This window comes from Perognathus longimembris, chromosome 12 (genome assembly GCF_023159225.1).
Source record: "Perognathus longimembris pacificus isolate PPM17 chromosome 12, ASM2315922v1, whole genome shotgun sequence".
In the NCBI taxonomy this organism is placed as follows: Eukaryota; Metazoa; Chordata; class Mammalia; order Rodentia; family Heteromyidae; genus Perognathus; species Perognathus longimembris.
Genome location: NC_063172.1, coordinates 54,942,413 through 54,965,280, shown reverse-complemented (window position 1 = coordinate 54,965,280; position 22,868 = coordinate 54,942,413). Strand labels below are relative to the sequence as shown.

Sequence of the window (22,868 nt, the reverse complement as noted above, 5' to 3'; positions counted from 1 at the left end):
TTTAGGTTATGTTTTGAAATTTCTTTTGCCATTTAACAAAGTAACATGTGTACAATGCATTTTGATCTGTGTGAACTCTTCAGCCCCTCCCCCAGCCTGCCCTTTCCCTCATCTTCTCTCAATTCTATGGTATGTACAATGCATTCTTGCCGGCTTTCTACTCCCTCCCCCCCATTCATTCTTATACTCCTTGCTTTCCCCTACCTCCTTTTGCAAGCACCCATTTTTTTTCTTGGTACCTATTCTGATGGTCTTTGAATAAGACTTTCTGAAGAATTACACTATTTATGCTTTCCATAGAATCTGTTACATCAGTTAATTCACTTATAACCACTAGCATACCTCAGAATGTGTTTTCTCATAGATTTATAGACACATTCTAGATCCCACAAATGAGGGAAACCATGCAACTTGTATTTCTTTAGGTCTAGCTTTTTCCACTTAATTTTCCAAGTCTTTCTATGGTACAATATCTTTTTTTCTGGTGGATGAGTAGAATTCACACTGTACACACACACACACACACACACACACACACACACACACACACACACCACAATTTCTTAGTGTTATGCCCAAGTCCCGAGAAGACCCCCAAGAAGACCACCGAGAGCCAGACGTTCCAAAATGCAAAAGCAAGGCTTTATTCAGGCGAGCTGCAACTTGGGCCTCATCCTACCCACCAACACAGCGGAGGTTAGGAGGAAGGCACCGAGCTGAGATTTCACAGAGTTTATAAAGGCAAAACCCAAAGTTACAGCAATCAGGTGTTCAAGCAAGATTAGGATACGGGTACAAATCTGATTGGCTCAGGGCTCGAGGTATTCTCGCGGTTAGAGTTAAGCATTCCCAGGCGGTTACAGTTAAGCAGGGAGTTTCCTGACCAGCTGGGCCCTAATAAGCTTGTCCTGCTAGCCGGGAAAATTGGTGGCCTGGGTTACTCATAGTTTAAACAGACAACAAAACGGGAGCTGCCTGAAAATAGGGTTTACTTTACCTCTTCACTTAGTCCTTTTGTCCATTGAGGGGTATCTAGTCTGATTCCATACCTTGGTTATGGTGAATACTACTGCCATAAAATAGTGCTGCAGGAAGGACAGAACTCAGGGCTTTGTACTTGCCAGGCAAGTGCTCTTCCACTGAGCTAAATCTTCAATGGCAGGATCTTTGTTTCTTATTATTGTTGTTATTTGCTTTTTAAAAAGGAGAGCTGGGAATATGGCTGGGAATATGTGCTTGCCTAGCATGCACAAAACCCTGGATTGGATTCCTTAGTACCTCATAAACAGAAAAAGCCAGAAGTGGCACTGGAGCTCAAGAGGTAGAGTGCTAGCCTTGAGCAAAACAAGCTAAGGCCCTCAGTTCAAGCCCCAGGACTGGCAAACAAAAAAAAGAAAGGACAGGAAGGAAGGAAGGAAGGAAGGAAGGAAGGAAGGAAGGAAGGAAGGAAGGAAGGAAGGAAGGAAGGAAGGAAGGAAGGAAGGAAGGAAGGAAAGAAGGAAGGAAGGAAGGAAGGAAGGAAGGAAGGAAGGAAGGAAGGAAGGAAGGTTCCCTGTAGCCAGGCTGGCCTTAAACTTATAATCCTCTTGCCTAAACTTCCCAAGTGTTAGCATTAGAGCTATGTGCTATATAGAAGAAAGGTTTTAAAGCTGAGCTCTTCAAATAAATTAGCATTTCTAAGAACAAAAAAATTGGGATTATGTGGATGTTCCAGTTCTATTCTTTTAGCAACACTGGATTTTATTCATTTCATTTACTTATTTATGCCAACACTGGGCCTTGAACTCTCCTGGCTTTTTTTTTTTTTTTTTTTTTTTTTTTTTTGCCAGTCCTGGGGCTTGGACTCAGGGCCTGAGCACTGTCTCTGGCTTCTTTTTGCTCAAGGCTAGCACTCTGCTACTTGAGCCTCAGTGCCACTTCTGGCCATTTTCTATATATGTGGTGCTGAGGAATCGAACCCAGGGCTTCATGTATATGAGGCGAGCACTCTTGCCACTAGACCATATTCCCAGCCCCTCTCCTGGCTTTTTCACTCAAGGTCAGTGCTCTATCATTTGGGCCACAGCTCCACTTCTAGCATTTTGCTGGCTCATTAGAGTAAGAGTCTCATGGGCTTTCTTGCCTGCAATAACTTTGAACCTCAGTTCTTACTTCTCAGCTTCTTTAGTAGCTAAAATGTGAGCCACTGGTGCCTGGCTGACTGGGCTTTAAAAACTGGTCTTGAGAGGGAGAGAGGGAGGGAGGGAGGGAGGGAGGGAGGGAGGGAGGGAGGGAGGGAGGGAGGGAGGAAGGGAGGAAGGAAGGAAGGAGTACACATTTTATATACATAAAATTAAATTTTATGAATAACATGGAGGAGACTAGACCAAGTGCCTTGTTTGCATACTGTTTGTTAAATGCATGAATAAACCAATGAATTAATGGATAAGAAGCTGTGAGACATGAGAAATATCTGGGGTAGGGGTTCTTTAGAGACTATGGTTCCCATCCTTACTGTACTAAGGGAAGACTTGATAATGTTCAAGGGGAAAGTCAACTCATCTGTGGCTGTATTTCAAAACCTAAGAGCAAAATGATTTGGATGGAGAAGATTAAGTCTGAATTAATGGGTGTTTTTTTTTTCATGGAAAATGATAGCTTTTGTTTGAGAGTATGTAAAGCTCCTAGCAAAAGGCCTCTCATACTCACTCATATATTATGTTAGCCCCCAACTCTGCCACACTCTGGTCCAGAGACTATTTTACTCTGTGAGGGTAAGGATCAAATTCGCCCAGCCGGAGGTAGGGGAGCTGAAGTGTTAATGTTTTTAGGGCTGTGACTGTGGCTTAGGACAGAACATTTCAAGTCCTTAGCACTGTGCTCAAACACAACACCAAGTTAGAGCAGAAGCTGACAACAATAATTCAGAAGTGTAGCTCTTCTGCTTTCACTTCATTTCTTCCCATGCTTTCGTTTTAAAAGCTGTCATCTTAAATGCTGTCATCCCACTTCCTCTACTTTCCTTTTTCAACTTAATGTACATTACTTTCTCTTTTCTTCAATAATAACTAGGATTCATAGTACAGACCACTTTTAGAAACTTGTTTTATTTAAAGAAATATTTTAATTTACTTATTAATTTTATGCCAGTTGTGGTATTTGAACTCAGGGCCTGGCCCTGCCCCTTAGTTTTGTGCTCAAGGCTAGTGTTCTACCACTTGAGCTATGGCTCTACTTCTAGATTTTTTTACTGGTTAATTGGAGATGAGTCTTCCAGACTTTCCTGCCAGGCCTGGACTTGAAGTGGAATCCTCAGATCTTAGCCTTCTAAGTAGCTAGGATTCCAGGCATGAGCCACCAGTGCTCAGTTTATTATTTAATTTTGTCTGCTGGCAGGGTATTGGTAAGTAGTCAAGGACAATCTCTCCACCCTCCTAATTTAGCTTTCTCAGTTCTGTTGGAAACATATACCTACTGATGTCAGAAAATGAACAGACACAAGAGAGATACAGGAGATTTTGTCAAGGCATTTTATTTCTATACAGAAAGGTGGTCTGACATTCTCCTCAGAGCTTGGCAGGCATATTGGGCAGGATGGCCTACTACGTTTTTATCTAATCAAAGGATGATGTTGTCTTTTCTCCTTGTTGCTAAGGAGTCCAACCCACACTTGCTTACAATGGTTACCAGAGTAAAGAGGTACACAAAGGCAGTTAGGAAGCCCTCTTGTTGTGCCAAGTTGCAAGACCACCCCCAAGAAGACCACCGAGATTCAGACACTCCGAAATGCAAAAGCAAGGTAAGGCTTTATTTAACGAGCTGCCAACTCGGGCCTCGTCCTACCCACCGACACAGCGGAGGTTAGGAGGAAGCCCTGAGCTGTGATTACACAGGGCTTATAAAGGCAAAGAACAAGGTTACAACAATCAGCTGTGCAAGCAAGATTAGAACACAGGTACAAATCTGATTGGCTCAGGGTTCGATTCTAAAATGGGGTTCACGTGGTGGGGCCTGACTTCAAAGTCTGGCACCTCACTCTGATCCTCAGTGAGAGGCCCCTACAGGGAGGGGGCAAAGGTGCATGCACATTCTTCTCTTCTTGGCTGGCAATAGTTACAGCTGGAGAAGGTTGGTGAAGTCTATGGAAAATTTCCACTCAAAGTGGTCTATTCTTTAACTCCATTGACAAAGATTTATACACCTGACCTGACGGGGTGGTCACAAACCACACAGATGATAGTTACAATTGAAATCAAGAAGCAAATAGTTCCAGAAAATATCAGTACTGGGAAATATCAGTATACAATGGTGACTGGCTACAAGATGGAGACATTTTAGTTTGTTTTTCCCCACAGTTCAGGGATTTCAGGCAGGTGTCAATACATCAATAGAAATCATCATCATTATCATTCAGTTCAAAAAAGGAAAAAAAAACTAACAGAACGATACTTGTTCATTATATAATGGTATGTTTTTAAAAAGCAGGCTGAAGGAAGCCAGGTGCTGGTGGCTTGTGTCTGTAATCCTAGCTACTCAGGAAGTTGAGATTTGACGGTTACAGGTCAAGGCCTGTCCAGGCAAGAGAGTCCCTGAGATAGTTGTGGCTCAAGTGGTAGAGTGCTAGCCAGTTTAAGACTTACACTTTTTTTTTTCTGCCAGTCCTGAGGCTTGAACTCAAGGCCTGAGCACTGTCCCGGGCTTCTTTCTGCTCAAGGCTAGCATGCTAGGCAAGCACTCTATCGCTAAGCCTCATTCCCAGCCCCAAGACTTACTTACACTTTAAAAAAAAAAACATTAGGAACACTTGAAAGGAAGACAGTACAATTTAATCCTGAAATAACAATATAAATGCCAAGTAAGCTTTGAGAATACCTAGAATTTCCTGGAAAAAATTCCCTTCCCCAGAGTTTGAGAGGTTTTGGTGAGCCCTTAGTAGGATTATGAGGATCTTTAAAAGATTTAGCTCTTTGTTTCTCTAGGCTACCATTAGAATTTCCCCTGGAGGGGTTGTGTCTCTCTGCTCTCCTACTAGTGAGAGGACTTAGGCTAGGTTCTCAGTTTTGTGCCTGGGTGGGTGACTCCCCTTAGAGCTATGACACCCAGACAGTAGATATATTTTTCCTCTAGTACATGGGCTTGAATTCAGTCTCACACTTGTTAGTCAGGTGCTTTGCGAAATAAACACAGGAAAAAAAATCTGAACGTGGTGTAATTACCTATTAATTATATATATATATATATATATATATATATACATATAATATATGTATACACACATATGCCAGTCTTGGGACTTGAACTGGGGGCCTGGGTACTGTTCCTGCTTTTGCTAGCATTCTACCACTTGAGCCACAGTGCCACTTTGGGCTTTTTCTGTTTATGTGGTACTGAGAAATCAAACCCAGGGCTTTATGCATGCTAGACAAGCACACTACCACTAAGCCACATACTCAGCTCCCACATAATATATATATAATATAATTATATGTAAAATAAGCAACCGACAGTTAAGTGAATAAGGTGTCGTGTGTGTACATGTGTGCATGCGCACGTACATGTGTACACGCTGATTATGGGGCTTGAACTCAGGGCTGGGTGCTATACCTGAGCTTCTCCAGCTCAAGCCTACAGCATACCAGTTGGCTCTACCACATAAACCATAGTTCAACTTCCTGCTGTTTGATAGTTAATTGGAGAGTTTTGTGGACTTTCCTGCCCAGGCTGCCTTCAGCCTGGATAGCAGTGTCCTCAGTGGCTAGGAATATCAGTTGTGAAGCACTAGTACTTTAGCCAAGGTTTTTTTGTTTGCTTGTTTGTTTTTGTTTTAGATTATTGCAGAGGATTTCATTGTTACTTCTCCAAAAGTGTATAGTATATTTTAATCGATCTCACTCCCTCTAATCACTCTCCCTTCCTTTCTGCCCCTCTTCCAAAGCAGTCTGAACAGGTTTTATTATTCTATGTTCTCAATTACAATCTGTTTCAACAGTAATCTCTTTCACCCTCTAGTGTCCACAAGCTTTAAGGACATTCACATTCTATTTGGCTCTGAAGAAGGATGATACTGTCAATAGGGATGGAGCATTGGTGGCTCAGGCCTGTAATCTTAGCTACTCTGGAGGCTGAGATCTGAGGACAACTGTTCAAAGCCAGCCCAGGCAGGAAAGTCTGCTAGACTCTTATCTCCAATTAGCCACCTAAGAACCAGAAGTGGAGCTGAGGCTCAAAGTGATAGAGCACTAGCCTTGAGCACAAAAGCTCCTGACAACACTCAGGCCCCCAGTTCCAACCCCAGGACTGACCAAAAAGAAAGAGACAGAGACAGAGAGAGAGGGAGGCAGGCAGGCACAGGCCAGGGGTAGGGGTGGGGTGGGGGAGGGAATAGAGTCAGTGGCCTCCTTAGATAAAAGAGATACAAGGACAGAATAATGACTGGTTTCAGTGATGAGTAAGTGCAAATAGGATTGCTGGGTCAAAGAGTGCTGACATGCTTTGCTTATTACTTCTGTTTTCTCAGGGATACAGTAGATGAGATTGTTCATTGGGAAGATACAGTTGGGGTGGGGGACTATAATGCAGTTTGGAGAGTGGGGAGAAAGTGTGAACTACGGGATAATAACTTGGAAGACTGAAGAAAAGTTGAAACTGACATGTGAGAACATTTAATTCAGTACTGTTTAATAAACCATTATTAAATCTTAGTGGATACTGGTAAAAGTGTATTGCATGCAAGAACAGAAGGTAGGGATGACTGAAACAGCATAATTTGAGGATGCAAATAATGACAAAGTAAATCATATTTAAATAAGTGAACTTGAACAAATTAGAAAAGGCCTGGGCACAAATAATGACAAAGTAAATCATATTTAAATAAATGAACTTGAATTAGAAAAGGCCTGGGTGTATTTTACTCAAGGCTGGAGCTCTTCTACTAGGGCTACAGCTTTACTTCTGGCATTTTGCTGATTAATCAGAGACACAGTTTCATGGACTTTCCTGCCTGGTCTGGATTCAAACTTCAATTCTCAGATCCCAGTCTCCTAGATACTCATCTAGGACTGCTGGTATAAGCCACTGGTATCTGGCTTAAAAACCTTTAATTGTATATGATAGAAGACCAAAGATACCTTCTTCAAGGATATAAAAGTCTGAAAAATGCAAACATATGTATACACAAAACTTCAATAAACTTAGTAGTTATTTTTTGTCACTTTGCTCTTGTGAACACATAAAAAGTGAAATAAAAGATCTATTAATAAAGGTATTCCTGCTGGACACCAATGACTCAGGCCTGAAATCCTAGCTACTCAGGAGGCGGGGATATGAGGATCAAGGTTCAAAGCCAACTCTCAATAGTGAAGTTTTGAGATGATGTTTTTAAAAATAACCAAGCTAGGCCCTGGTGGTTCACACCTGTGATCCTACCTACTCAAGGGGCTGAGATCTGAGTATCATGGTTCGTAGCCAGCCTGGACAATGAAGTCCTTGAGACTTCAGTTATCCACCAAAAAGCCAGAAATGAAGCTCTGGCTTAAGTGGTAGAACACTGGCTTTAGAACAAAATAGAGTGGGCTTAATTCCTTTGTACATGTTTTTCTACAGCAGAATTTTTTGCAGAATTTTGCCAGTCCTGGGGCTTGAACTCAGGGACTGAGCACTGTCGCTGGCTTCTTTTTGTTCAAGGCTAGCACTCTATCTACCACTTGAGCCACAGCACCACCACTTCCAAATTTTTCTATATATGTGGTGCTTAGGAATCGAACCCAGGGCTTCATGTATGCGAGGCAAGCACTTTACCACTAGTCCATATTCCCAGCCCCAGTGCTGTGATTCTAGAGAAGGAATTAGCTTTGTCTCTCTGGAGACATGACATGTTCAGAGATGGCTTTGGTTGTCATAACTGGGGATGCAGCTGGCATTCTGTGAATAGATGCCAGAATCTTAGAGCAGGCCCCAAGCATTAACTGGCCCCAAAGCCAAGTGTGTGGAGACTGAAAAACTCTGTGGACTATTGCTAAACTTTAAGCCTTCACTTTCCACCCATTTCATTTGAACCAATACTAAGTTAAGGGGCAGTACAGTGCTTAAGGAATTAATTATCTCCTTTAACATCTGGCCTGGCAGTTACCATCTAAAGTACATTAATTAGAAGGAAAGTACACTGAGTTAGCAGAGTAAACTCTTCAGAAATCAGTTCCTCACCTCTAAAACAGGATTGTTAAGGCAACTGAATAGGTTTATAAATGTAAATTTACTTCTGACATGTAAGACAGACCCAAACGTTATTATTTTTTTGCCAATACTGGAGCTTGAACTCAGGCCCTGTGCACTACCACTTGAGCATTACTTCTACTCCCCACTCTGCTTTTTGTGTGGTTGACTGAAGAGTCTTATGAACTTCTCTGCCTGGGTTGGCTTTGAACTGGGATCCTTAGATCTTAGCTTCCTGAATGGCTAGGATTTCAGGTGTGAGTCACTAGTTCCTGGCAGGTTCCTTTTTGTGCAGGTTCTAGGGCATGAACTCAGGGTCTGGGCACTGTCCCTGAGCTTTTGTTCTAAGGCCAGTGTTCTACCACTTAAGCCAGAGCTTCATTTCTGGCTTTTTGGTGGATAACTGAAGTCTCAAGGACTTCATTGTCCAGGCTGGCTTCGAACCATGATGCTCAGATCTCAGCCCCTTGAGTAGGTAGGATCACAGGTGTGAACCACCAGGGCCTAGCTTGGTTATTTTTTATTATTATTTTTTTGGTCAGTCCTGGGGCTTGAACTCAGGGTCTGAGCACTCTCCCTGGCTTCTTTTTGCTCAAGGCTAGCACGATGCCACTTGAGCCACAGCACCTCTTCCAGTTTTTTTTCTATATATGTGGTGCTGAGGAATCAAACCCAGGGCTTCATGTATACGAGAGGAGTACTTTACCACTAGGGCATAGTCCCAGCCCTAGCTTGGTTATTTTTAAAAACATCATCTCAGACTTCATTATTGATAGCAAGACCCTGATGGCAAAATTCAAAGCAAAATAGCCCAAGATTTGGGGCCTGTTTTTGAACCAAATATCTTTCAAACCAGTAAGTCAGGACCGAGGAAGAAAGGATAGAAAATATGTTGGAATAACAGGTGAGAAGTTCCCCCTCTCAAGTATATAAGTATATTTATTATTTATTTGCAGTACTCAAATGGTGGAGTACTTTCAGACAAGAGCCCGTGTGTGTGTGTGTGTGTGTGTGTGTGTGTGTGTGTGTGTGTGTGTGTGTGTGTTGCCAGTCCTGGGGCTTGAACTCAGGGCCTGGGCACTGTGTGTGTGTGTGTGTGTGTGTGTGTGTGTTGCCAGTCCTGGGGCTTGAACTCAGGGCCTGGGCACTGTCCCTGAACATCTTTTGCTCGAAGCTAGCACTCTACCACTTGAGCCACAGAGCCACTTTGGGCCTTTTCTGTTTATGTGGTAGTACTGCAGAATCAAACCCAGGGCTTCATGGATGCTAGCCAAGTACTGTACCACTAAGCCACATTCCCAGCCCTGTTTTTGTTGTTGTTTTTTGTTTTGTTTTGAACCCTCTTTGGCAGTGTTGTAGTTTGAACATGGGGACTGAGGTTACTTGGCAAGTTATTGCCTGAGCCATGTCACTGGCTTTGTTATTATTTTTACACTTGTCTTGGGGCTTGAACCCAGGGCCTGAGCTTTTGTGCTCAGGGCTAGCACCTGAACTACAGCTGCACTTGTGGCTGTTTTGGTAGTTAACTGGAGATGGTTTCATGGAGTTTCCTGCCTGTGCTGGTTTGGAACTGTGATCCTCAGATCTCAGCTTCCTGAGTAGTTAGGACTAACTTGAATCACCTGGACCTGGCTTCTTCAAGTGTATTTATAATGGTGACTAAAGAAGTCTGACATCTAACTGCCACTGGATGTGTCAATACTGCATCCATCTGTACGAATTATGACATGCCAGGAACAGTTTCAACTGTTTTGGGACATTTTTGTACTCTTCAAAATGATGAAATACGGGCTGGGGATATGGCCTAGTGCCTCGTATACATGAGGCCCTGGGTTCGATTCCCCAGCACCACATATATAGAAAATGGCCAGAAGTGGCGCTGTGGCTCAAATGGCAGAGTGCTAGCCTTGAGCAAAAAGGAAGCCTGGGACAGTGCTCAGGCCCTGAGTCCAAGGCCCAGGACTGGCCAAAAAAAAAAAAAAAAAAAAAAAAATGATGAAATACAAGAGCTTAATAAAATATGACACTAAATAGAGATGTTACCTAGTTCATATAAACTGGCCACAAATGTTTGTTTCAACTTATTCAATGTGAAGGGAGCTGACAGTATTTTCATTTTTCATGCCATTTCTAGAGCCTAAACTCAGGGACTGAGTTTTTCTGCTCTACTATTTAAGCCATAACTCTACTTCTCTGGCTTTTGGGTGCTTAAATGGAGATGAGTTTCCTTACAGGTGTGAGCTACTGGGACCAGCTTGACATTTCTTTGCATGTGTTTTGTAGCATTAGAAACATTGTTCACTAGCTCTTTAAGTTCATTAGCTTTGAAGACAGCCATTATAAGTTAACTATCATCATTATTATTAATAACACAGGAGTACCAACACATCAACTGTGTAGGGAAGCTTTTAGGTATGTTAATAGTACGGAGAACATTAATAATCATAGTGCCTGCAGTTTCTAAAGAATGTCAATATGTCAAATGTTAAGATCTTAAAATCCTAAACAGTACATTTTTGTAACTGTTTAAAAAATGGACAACTGTATTCTTTAAGAAAGTCCACATTTATAATACATTATGATTGCTGGCAACCTGAATGTAAGTTTAAAAAATTAGGCTAATTACATCAAGTTGAGAAATACCTAGTATATGTCCTGAATGATGTCCCATTAGGTAAAGTTGGCAAAAGATAATTTCCCAATATATCTCGTGTATTTTTGTAAAGCATTCACAGTATTCCATCTTGTTTCATAGACTTAGAGGAAAGATAAATTTACAGTTGGGGGATATGGAGCAGTGATAAAAGGGTCTGTGACCTTCAGGTTGGAAGCTGCTAATGTCCAAATTCTGTTTTAGAAACTGTTGAACTGGGGGCAGTCTCAGATGGGTTAACTCACATAATGCCCATATAACAGTGGGAGGTGAGTGGGCTATGTGAGATATATGCCTTTAATCTTAGGAGGTGGGGGTTAAAAAGATCAATTTAAGACCAGTCTGGGTTAAATGAGGTCTTGTCTCAAATAAAAAGAACAAAAAGCCAGGCACCAATGGCTCATGCCTATATAATCCTAGCTACGCAGGAGTCTGAGGTCTGAGGATCTTGTTTTGAAGCCAGCCTGGGCAGGGAAATCTAGGAGACTTATCTCAAATTAACCACCAAAAAGCTGGGGTGGAGCCACCGTAGCTCAAGTGGTAGATCAGTAGCCTCAGCAAAGGACAGATCCCTGGCCCTGAGGTCAATCCAGGGGACACACACACACACACACACACACAAGCAAAAAGCTGGGATAAAGGGAAGTATCACCTCAGAAAGTGAGAGATGGGTTGGTACCTTACACTGGAGTTTTGGGTTGATTTTTTTTTGTTCTATCTTGATATTTAAATTGTATCTAGTATACAAAACATGACAAAGCCACCAAAGGGAAGAGAAGAAACTTGCCCTTTGATAGAGTAAATAATGGAAACTTGCCAGAAATCCATCCAAGTAAAATTGAGGGCACCACCAACAAATGTTTTCTAAGTGGACAACACAGAGGGAAGGCTAGATGAAATGCTAAAATGAAAATAAATAACATGAAGTTCTGGGAGAAATGCAGGGAACTACCAGGGAAAGACTCTTTTTTTTTTAATTAACTAAATTTTATTGACAAGGTGTTGTACAAAGGGGGTACAGTTACATAATAAGGTAGTGAGTACATTTCTCGTGATATCTGTTACATGCTCATTTTTCTTTCCCTTCCCTAGTTCAGGTAGGCATATGTACAATATCCAGTGTACCAAAATCATATACAGTAACCACATAGGGTACGCCAAAGGAAATTCACCTAGAAAGGAAAAGACTCTTCAGACACTAAAGTTGAAACCTGAGAGGAAAAGCAGGATTTTACAGACCTGAACTGATCTAAAGTACTATCAGTAGATGCTGTGTAATTGTTCTGCTTGGTTTGTCATCACTGGAACATCTACTAAAACATCTAAAATGGCAATTAAAAAAAAACAAACACAGAAAAGAGATGACAAAAGACCGAAATATTAAAATGCCTAGGGTTTACCAGTTATGGTGGCACATACTCAAGTTCCAGTACTCAGGAAGCTGAGGCAGGAGGATCTTGGTTCTAGGCTAGCTGGAGAACGCAGTGAGTTCCAGACCAATCTAGATTATATAGTGAGAACCAGATGGGGAGAAAAACCCCAAATGCTTTTGAAAATTCAAAGAAAGGAAAGTGTCAACACAATGATTTGGAAGGCCTTGTTAATCTATTCAGCTTCTTATAAGGCCCCAAAAGAGATTGAACTAAGAACTTGTAGTCAGGAAGCAATTTTGCTGAGGTGATGCTATAGCACTTGTTTTTACTATGAAGGAGAGTACAAAGGATATTCAGTACACATGGTAAGAAAGAAAATAACTTGTAACAGATTACTATGGATATTTGTACAGATGTAACTTCTATTTCTACCAGATATTTGCATGCATCTAACAGAATTGTTAACATATTTTCACTTAATGCTGTAGGGAATTTCTGATGGATACAAACTTCAAACATTTACTTTAGAATGTAAGGTGGGAATCAATCTTTTTTTTCAGCCTATGACTTTTGAGAGATTAGGACTAAATTTGTTTTTTTTTTTTTTAAAGAAGTTAGAGACCAGTAAAACATTTTATTTAGTAGATTTACCACATATAAATGTGATGTTTACATTCTAAGCTGGAATGTATTTGTAATAATGCATGTCATTAAATGATAGACAGGCATCAATATGCTTAATATATATCATATATATGTACATACATATATATTTTTTAAACACGTGCCAATATTAGGGCTTGAATCAGGGCCTGGGTTGGGTGCCATAGCTTTTTCAGTCAAGGCTGTTGCTCTACTACTTGAGCCACAGCTCCACTTGCAGCCCTCTCTTCCTCCCTGCGGCTTTAACTCGGCCCTGGGCTCTGTCCCTGGACTTTTTTTTTTAATCAAAATGAGTGCTCTACCACTTGTGCCACAGCACCACTTCCAACTTGAGTTAATTGGAGATAAGAATTTCACGGAGGTTCCTGCCCAAGTTGGTTTCGAACTTTGATCCTGTGATCTCAGCCTCTCCTGAGTTGCTAGGATTACAGGTGTGCGCATCAGCACCCAGCTACAGCAGTTTTTGAGGGTTAACTGGGGATTACAGTCTGATGGACTTTCTTGGACTGTGTGACTGAATCCCATCCTCAGATCTCAATCTCTTGAGTAGTAAGGATTACAGGATTGAGTCATCAACACCTGGCCACTACAATGCTCTTTAAAGGCTTCATACTGTGGTCTTTCAGAATCAGTTTCTAAGCAAACCTCTCTTTACTGTGTATATTCTAATAACCACCCCCCCTCCATCCTTCAAGTTCATACTTTTCCTTAAGTCAGACTAAATTTAGTGCTTTTTGCTGTAATAAGATTCCAGTTAAAATTACTAAGCAAGTAAAATGACAAAGGAAAAAGTCAAAGGAAACAAGGGCAAGACGCAGTATTCTAATACTGCTTTTAAAACAATGGCATAAACAGGCTTATCTCCCACGTAACTGTTAAGAGACTAGACCTGTGAGATGGAAGCTGAGAACTGTTGCTTACTAGTCAAATGTTTATCAGTCCCCACTGAAACAAGGGAGAGATGACAAACTTGGTTCAGTTTTGTGTCCTTTTACTCTTTTGCAAAAACAGATTTAAAAAAAAAAGCCCTCCCAAACTAAAAGCTTCAAAAGTACCTCTGAACTTTAGCTTCAAGTCACTGCCAGCGATTGATGTCTTAGTAAATGTCGGATTTCCCCCCAAACTCTCTCCCATCTATGAGTGTTAACGCTGATAACCCGCTGGGGAACTCAGGTTCTCAAATGGTGGTCGTGGCTATTAATGCAACAGGCCTGGCTTGACTGGAGGCTCTCTTTGCTTTACCTGATCTGACCGCAAAAACCCGGGCCGCGGGCCAAGCAGCCGGCAGGCCGGTGCAGGTGCGGCCCTGCTGGCCTGGCTGAGTCTCCGGCACGACGTCGGTCCAGCCCGCGGGCGACCCCCAGCTCTCCGGCGATAGGCTGAGAGCCGACAGCCGTCTTCCCTAAGGTCAGCTTACGGCGAGCCGTACTAGTCGTACCTAGGAAGGTCAAGCTCACCTTGGGGAGGTCCGCGCCAGGCCTGCGACTAGCAGCAGAACTAGCGAACGGCGGCTGGGGCCGAGTAGGGTGGCGAGGCCAGTCGCAAAGCCCCGGGCCACCCGAAGAGGAGCCGCCCCTTTCCCGGCGGCCCCCGAGTTCCGGACCTGCGCAGAAGCCTCTCTGCCGCCCTTCCCCCTCCCCCGGCCGCTTCCCGGCGTGCTCCGCTGTGGGAGAGCCGGAGTCGACAATAACAAACCCAGCTGCGGCGCTTCGCCCGGCCCTGCCGAGTCCTCGGCGCTGCTTCGGGGTCCCGCAGCCGCCCGGGCTCCTCGGCTCTGCCCGGTCGCGGTCCCCTACGTCACCCCGACCCCCGACTCCCGGCCCACCGACTCCCGGCCCTCCGACTCCGAGCCGAGGGGCCTGGCTGCGTCCTTCTCTCCCTTGACCCCTCCCTGGCGCTCCGAGTTCGGGGCCGCGGCGGGCGTTCGGGCGCCCGAGACGCCGACGGTTGTGTCGGTTGGCGGCGCCGAATGGGCGGTTGGTAGCCGCCGCCGAGGACGAGGCGGCGGCAGAAGATGGTGCCGGGGGTCGCCGGCTCTGCTGCTGCTGCCGCCGGCGGAGGAGGTGGCGCTGCCGGGTGAGTGCCGCCGCCGCCCCCCGCACCCCTTCCCCCATCCCGGCTCCGCGGCCGCGCGGCCCGGCGCGACCCGTCCGTGCGCCCCGGGGTCCCGGGCGGCCCGCGCGCAGATGTGTGCTCCGCCGCAGGTGTTACCCTCTCGCGCCAGCCTTACCCGGGCGTCAGCCTCCGGTGGGAGCGAAAGCGGTTCGTACACCTGCCCCACCGGGCCGGAGAGTGTGTGTGTGTGTGGGGGGACGGTTGACCCTGCCCGCGGCTTCCTTCCCACGGCCGGCCCGGGGGTTCTTCCCGGAGCGCGCCGCGGGTCGGCACCCGGCAGGGTTGCGGGAGTGGCCGCGCTTTGGAGCCGCCCGAGCCCACCGGAACGCGCCCTCGCCGGTGTCACGGCCGCCAGGGCTCAGCCCCTAAGGAGTGTCGGGCTCCCCAAACCGGAGGGTGGGATTGGGCCGGAGCCGGACGAATGCCTACCAGTGGGAGGGACTGAGAGCTGGTGTCTTTGTCCCGACCCCAGACGGCGAGCTTGGGATAAAGTTACTCCCAGGAATGACTCAGCCTCCGGGGCCCCACAGTTTGGGGATGGGGAGTGCATGCGGATTTCACAACTTACTTGCTAGGAACAAAAATACCTTAACCATCGGAAGAAATGGCAGCCTCTGTGGGGACTGACTATCTCTATCCACCGCTTGGTGGATGTGTGCTGTGTTTACTGTTGATGGTTTCGTAATCGAGGCTTTTCCGTCATGACTTTAAACTGTGGCCATATCCTGGAATGGTAGAGGCCTGAGTGCTAAGGAACATGATTGTGCTCACTGTCTTTTTAAGTCAGCACAAGATCTTCAGCTAGATGCCAGTGTGCTCAAGGCTGCTATAAACTAATCCTTTCTGTATAAGGGTTTGTGTTAGATGAGACTTCTATCATTTTTTTGAAGGTTTGGAAAGTTAGCAATTTGGAAAACTTTTAAATAGAGTTAGCTTTGGCCTTAAGGATGTTGTCATTGTATTTGAATAGATAATACAGATCTCTGATCAGATATTAAGAAAATGGGTGATATAATTTTGGATTATTGGGCTTGTGAGTGGTTACTAGGATTGTGAGAAAGTTTTCTTTCTGTATTTATGAGTTGTAACAAACTATGGCCTAAATTAACATACTCTTCTCACTAACATTCCTCTGATTTCTTTGTGTTCATGGTTGTGTTCAAAACCTAAAAGTTATGCCATGGATGTTAGGGGCTTTTAATATTTACATTGGTAAATCCCTGTTGGTAGAAGTTGTATATGAATTCATGGTGGTGGTTGTTGTTTTTTTGTTTGTTTTTTGCCAGTCCTGGGGCCTGGACTCAAGGCCTGAGCACTTCCCTGGCTTCTAAGGCTAGCACTCTACCTCTTGAGCCACAGCACCACTCCCGGACTTTTCTGTTTATGTGGTGCTGAGGAATGGAACCCAGTGCATGCTAGGCACATTAATTACCACTAAGCCACATTCCCAGCCTCATGTCATGTTTTAAAAGTAATTTGACTTAGTCTGTTTTGAATCAAATTATATTTGTGGGCCTAATTCTGTCTATGCTGTTACTGGATTTAAGAGAAGATAATTGGCCCTGAAGTTTTATCTGGCCCATACCAAACACTACTAGGTCAGAATGCATAACAGATTGACTTCCCAAGTTAATTAAGACAGTCTCATAAACTTTCCTGTCTGTAGTGCCTGGGAACCATGATCCTCAGATCATAGCCTCCTGAATAGCTGGGATTACAGGCACCAGCATAGTTAAAGGCCAAAGAGGCAGAGAATACGAGACCTGTTTTGTTGGTTTGTTTTTTTTTAAGTGATGGGGATGCGCATGCTAGGCAAGGATTTCTTTAAAAGTTTGTTTTAAAAATTATTATTATAAAGGTGATGTACAGAGGGGTTACAGTTACATAACTCAAGAGCTTTCTTTTTGGACAATGTCACCCCTCCCCTCCTGACTGCACTCACAGGTTGTATTTTGCCATGGCTGTATTTTTCACTCTTTGTCCTTCCATTTTTGTGCTCAACCTTATCTGACTAAAGACGCACATGAGCAAACAAAACAGAAAACAAAAACAACCAAGATAAAAAGCCCTTGTTTCCATTTCCAGGAGTTCATTTCAGTAAATATTATTTTATATGATCAGAGGAACATAGGCATTGGGCCTTTGTATTAGGATCTCTGTTTTTGTTTTGTTTTGTTTTGCCAGTCCTAGGGCTTGAACTCAGGGCCTGAGCACTGTCCCTGGCTTCTTTCTGCTCAAGACTAACACTCTGTCACTTGAGCCACAGCGCCACTTTTGGCTTTTTCTATATATGTGGTGCTGAGGAATCGAACCTAGGGCTTCATGCACTTTACCACTAGGCCATATTCCCGACCCACAGGATCTCTGTTTTTGAAAGATACAATGCTAAATTAAAATTTTATTTAAACTTGAGAAGGCTTTTATTTTCCCTCTTAATTTGAGATTATCTTTAAATTGTTATCCATATTTAGGAAATATTGAAGGGGACCTATATGTTCTTTTTTCTTTTAGCTGTACAAGGAGTAAGAGTTTCTTATTGATATTTATGTGCAAGTATACAATGTATATCAATAAATCTCACTCCTCCTGTCATTGTCTGTTGCCCCTTTCCCTTTCCTAAACAATTCAACAGATGACTGAAGACTGGCCCATAGGATTGAAGGGTAGAGTAGCCAGAGAATTGAGTGTGGGGGGGGGGAAATCTACAGATATTCAAGTTTTGTAAGTCAAAGGAAAGGAAACTAACATGCTCTAACCCTGAATGTCTAAAGGTGTAGAGTTGAGTTCTATTCCATCTAGCAAATCTGAGAAGCAATTGGAGCCAAATTTATTAATTTGTGAAATGTTAGTTGAAATCCCCATCCCCATAGCCAGCTATACACATACCTTCAGTAGTGTGCCAGTGAACACAAAAATATTTCTGGTACTAACTGACCTATAAATTTTGAAAAGACTAGATAGGTTAGAGAAGCCAATTGTGGAATGCTAGATTGATGAGTTTGTGTTTTCTTAAGTAAAAGGATAATTTCTCTGACTACTTTAATTAGTGCCTTGAACACATGGTATTTATTACTCTGTTTGTGCCTACACCAGTATTGGAGCTTGAGTTCAGTTGCTTCTCCCTCTTGCTTAGCACCCCCTAAAAAGCATTTACTCTGCTACTTGAGCCACATCTCTCCTTCTGGCTTTCTGCTGGGTAAGTGGAGATAAGAGTCCCTTGGATTCGTCTTCCTGGGGCTGGCTTCAGGCAGAGATCCTCAGATCTCAGCTTCCAGAGTAGCTGGGGATTACAGGTATGAGCCACTGACTCCTAGCTAGCTCTTGGCATTTCTTTTCACTTCTCTGTAAAGTTAAGGTTCTAATTAGTTTTGCAGGACTTCAGTGTATATAAGCACCTTTTTTGTTGTTGAACTTGATTTTGCTCTTATGGCTGTTCGTGAGTACCCAAAATTCTGGAAAAACACTTTTCACCGATGACAGTGCTCTTTTGAATGACCATATCTTAGTTGCTTGTAATTCTGCGGAGATGGAAATAAGTGATTTTTTTCTTCATATTTTCTTTTCTATTTTCTTCCTTTTTGTAAACTTGGAATTATCCATATCAGTTTTTAAATTTTTACTTTATTGTTATTACAGAGGTGATATACAGAGGTGTTACATTGACATGCATCAGGTAATAAGTACAGTTCCTTTCCTACAGTGTCATCTGTTCCTCACCATATCAGTTGTTCCTTCATATTGCACTTATTGGTCAGTAACTGTCCAGTATATGGTGAACTATATTAATTCAGTACCATACTATTGAGACCATTTCCATGGCCTTTGGTAACTTTTATTGAAAATGCCAGATTTGTGCATAGTTTAAACTTTTTTTATACTGGCTTAATAGAATGAAGCTAACTTGGTATTATGCACCTAAGTTTGGCTTTATCTTGTGAACTAAATTGATTTTACATTTTTAATTTTATATTATATTTGGTTGTACAGAAAGGTTTCTATTTAACATGAATATAGTGCATCTTGATCAGTGTCAGTCCTTCCACTATCAATCTCCTTCTATCTCAATCCTACTTATCCATGTGTACCTAAATGTTATATTACAAAAAAAGTTACGTTACAGAATCACAGATGACAGTTTCCCTTCAGTTACATTTGAGTTGAATGCATTTGTTTTCAACCAAAGCTGACTATATAGACATTTGTATTGCCTGCCCCACCCCTCCCCTTCCCCAACAATAAATTAGTGGAAAGTAGACTTTGTCACCTGGCAAAGAGTACTTCTTTGACTTTATTTAAAAAAAAACAACAACCTTTTAAGTAGTTATAAAAAGGGGTTTCACTTAATTGACTTTTGAATAAGGTCCAAAAGAATGAAAGGAGCTTGGTGTTTGTCTGGTCAAACGGACATTTTGACAAAAGCAGTAAATAAAAGACCCTGAGATTCAAAGTATACATTATAAACTAAAACATGAAGCCAGAATATTTTCCTTAAGTTCACAAATTTTTTTAAATTAATGTTACAACATTAGAATGGGTAATGTGTTTATATGTACTAATGAAGAAAAATGTATACATTGTATAATCAAATCAAGGTACATAGTAGTATGCACCTCATTTTTACAAAATCAGATTGTATATATACATATATCTCCTCTGTAACTAGAGAAAAGATCTGAAGGATATACTTCAGACTTGTTCTTTCTTTCTTTTTTTTTTTGCCAGTCCTGGGGCTTGGACTCAGGGCCTGAGCACTGTCCCTGGCTTCTTTTTGCTCAAGGCTAGCACTCTGCCACTTGAGCCACAGTGCCACTTCTGGCCGTTTTCTGTATATGTGGTGCTGGGGAATTGAACCCAGGGCCTCACGTATACCAGGCAAGCACTCTTGCCACTAGGCCATATCCCCAGCCCTCTTTCTTTGTTTTAAAAGCATTTTTGTTTTTTTGTTCTTATCTTATTCACTGTCATTGGGTACTAGTTTTCCAGATACTATCACTATTGTTTGGATGCTGGCTTTACGTGAGGCTGCTTATCTAGTTGCAGATAAAGCATACATTTAAGGACTCTGGACCTCTGTGAAAAAGGTTTTCTTCTGGAAAGTTGAAGCATGATGCTCAACCCACGCTCCTTTTCCTTATTAATTTTTTTATTGGTCATGGGGATTGAACTCAGGGCCTGGAAACTGGCCCTGAGCCTTGCCTGGGCACTGGCCCTGAGCCTTTTCACTCCAGGCTAGCCCTCTACCACTTGGAGCAATGGCGCTACACCTGGGGCTGGCTTTGAATTGCAGTCCTCAGATCTAAGCCTCCTGAGTAGTTAGGATTACAGGTGTGAGTCTCCAGTGCCCAGCTTCCTCTTGCATTTTTGTCTTTGCAGAATAAGGATAGCATCAAATGAGAGAAGCTAACAATCAGATTCAGACCCTATGCAATCTCAACACATTGCTTATAGTACACATTATTTTCTTTGATGCAGGAGCTGTTCAGTTCTCAGTAAGGTATAATTAGAATTACAATTACTGTTTAGAAGCCAGGAAAAAATATTCATAACTGTGTTTTCTCCATTAAACATTTAGTTTCCAGATCTTATGTGTTCTATCTAATCAACTTGAAAGCAACTTTATATCCCTAGTGCTACTATAGAATCCATCTTATTATATGTCCTGTAAATATTGAGGGGATAGTGAATTAGTATATATAGTTTTAGAGTCCAAATTTATTGAGTTTCTCTTATCCAAGGAGGCTAATTCTGAGCTAATATTCAATATATTGGAACCGATTACAGTAGAGCTGAAATGCCTGACCTAGTCATTATGATGGTAATCTCTCAAAAGGAAAACTTAAATTAATCTCCAGTTAGTAAACTAGTTATATACTTTCTGCTTCCTCAATATGTGGCCATGGAAATCTAAGTGTAAGTCTGTGCATAGCTTTTTTTTTTTTTTCGCCTTACTCATATTCCCTTTTCTCCATATATGTCAGAAGGACCTATAAATTACAAATTGACCTTTCATAATGTGAGATTATTAAAAAAAAACCCTATAAAACAGAATGTATTACATTTTTGACAGTACTTGAGTCACTTTTGCTAGAGAAGATTTCCCAAGAAGACAGTTTGGATTTTAAAATTCAGATAAGCAGAGGTGGGGGGAATTTTTCATCATAAGGATATGTAAAGTATGGGTATAGGTTTCATGTAGAGGATCAGATCAGTTGGTGATACTTGTAGGAGCATAAACCAGAGTTAATTGGGAAGCTTTGACCACTGAAGTTTAATTAAAGTCATAATAGCCAGCGTTTTTCTTTGTTTTACTAAAATCCTTGCACTGTAAAGGAATTTGGTATACATTATTGCTTTGTTTTTTACCTACTCTATAAAAAGTATTCTTTCAGTTTATAGGTCATATATACTAAGTGTTGAAGTTAACTGAGTATTGGTGAGATAGGTGGGATTCAAATATAGGCAAATCTTGTTGCAAAAGCTACCAGTTTTATACAAATTATACTTACATCAGAGTTGACAGGTCCATATACTGAAGAAGGTTGGCAACTAGCAAAACAAATGAAAGGTAGCTGCAAAGAAACAACAAAATGTTGGGCTCTTGGTTTATTCCATTTAGTAGGTGCCAGTAGGCTCTAGCAAACATAGTTGAGGAAGAAAACTCACTAGCTTTAATTATTCTAATTGCAAAAATGTTCATGGAGCTGGGTACTGGTGGCTCACACCTGTAATCCTAGCTAGTCAGAAGGCTGAGATCTGAGGATCAAGGTTTCAAGCCAGCCTGGGCAGAATAATCTTCTGGAGATTCTTATCTCCCATTAACCACTCAAAACCGGAAGTAGAGCTGTGGCTCAAAGTGGTAGAGCACTAGCCTTGAGCAAAAGAGCTCAGGGACAGTGCTCCAGCCCTTAGTTCAAGCCCCATGACCATCCCTCACTGCCCCCCCCCCCGCCCCCCCGCCGCCAAATAGTGTTCATGGAGGATGGGAGTAGATTAGAGATTTCAGAGGCAGAGCTGGGATAGGGATATGGCTGGGGTATTGCAGAGAAGGAAGAGGGAGGGAGTGGGAGAGAAAAGGGAAGAGGGAAGGGATAGGTATGGGTGGGGAAGGAGAGGAGTATATTAAAAAGTAGAATTTGCAAGTTCTAAAGTAAGGGTTATACTCTAAGGGTTATACTATGAGTAGGATTTGGATAGAAACAAGTATGGGCTAGAAAGAGAAGGACCGTTTTGCTACAGTGAAATTAGCTAATAGTTTTAGAGGAAAATCACTGAATTGAAATTTAGAAATGTTGTGCCAGGGGAGTGTAGCTAACTGATAATCCTCTTTTTTCAGACAGCCTTGTCATCTAGCTTAGGTTGGCTCCAAACTTGCAACCATTATGCTTCATCTTCCTCATGCAGGGATTCCAGTTTTGTACCACCATTCCTGGCAGTGGTATAACTCTTCCTTAGTCCACATAGGCTCTGGCACTAAGAAAACAAACAGGATAAGGGTTATTAGTGGCACATGTCTATAATCACAGCTACTTAGGAGGGTCACAGTTCTAGGCCAGCCTAGGCAAAAAGTCAGGAGAGACCCTTTCCTAAAAGCAAGACAACTCTTAATTCCCACTGTGTAGACGGTCAAGTTTGGAGGGTCACAGTATAAGGTTTTTCCTTGGGTAGAAACTATAAGACCCTATCTCTTCCCCCCCCTCCCATATTTTCAATTAGTAGTATTCAGTAGGGCAGAGATTTGAATTGGTTAATAACATTAACTGAACAACTCTTCCACATATTATGATTTTTACATCTTAAGAACAACTCTAGGATTTAGGTTATTTTCTTCCTTTTTTTTTTTTTTTTTTTTTTTTTTGCCAATTCTGGGCCTTGGA

At 42.4% G+C, this 22,868-nt stretch overlaps 1 protein-coding gene across 3 annotated transcripts in view; it reads left to right on the top strand.

The window, feature by feature from the left end:
- The first annotated feature begins 14,529 nt into the window (after positions 1–14,529).
- Rb1cc1 (RB1 inducible coiled-coil 1) overlaps positions 14,530–22,868 on the top strand; it is an 83,063-nt gene continuing 74,724 nt past the window's right edge. For all 3 annotated transcript variants that reach the window (XR_007212864.1, XM_048359270.1, XM_048359269.1), the window contains exon 1: positions 14,530–14,955. The gene's annotated coding sequence lies outside the window, so the exon portion shown is untranslated. The remainder of the gene's footprint in view (positions 14,956–22,868) is intronic.